This window comes from Otolemur garnettii, unplaced genomic scaffold, assembly GCF_000181295.1.
Source record: "Otolemur garnettii isolate 467f Iridium unplaced genomic scaffold, OtoGar3 scaffold00086, whole genome shotgun sequence".
Lineage (NCBI taxonomy): Eukaryota > Metazoa > Chordata > Mammalia > Primates > Galagidae > Otolemur > Otolemur garnettii.
In genome coordinates this window covers 8,395,592-8,395,905 of record NW_003852481.1, presented here as the reverse complement: position 1 = coordinate 8,395,905, position 314 = coordinate 8,395,592, and positions in this window count along the sequence as shown.

Here is a 314-nt window from a genome sequence, read left to right as displayed (position 1 = left end):
ATGACAATACAAAAGTGCCTGGCATAGAGCACACACTCGAGTCACATTGTACAGCACTTAACAGTTTATCAAAGCACTGTCACACTTACTATTCCGTGTGATCTCCCACACAAGCCTGTCAAGGCAGGCAAGGTAGTAGAGTTATTCCTGCCTTATAGATAAAGAATCTCCGGCCCAGAGGCCACCCTGTGGCTAAGAAGGCTGTAGGCCACTGGGCCCTAGGCCTGTCTGAGCTGGAGTCAGCCCACTGCCGGCCACAGAGCAGCCTCAGCCATTCCCACACCCAAACACAGAGCCACACGTGGGACATCCAC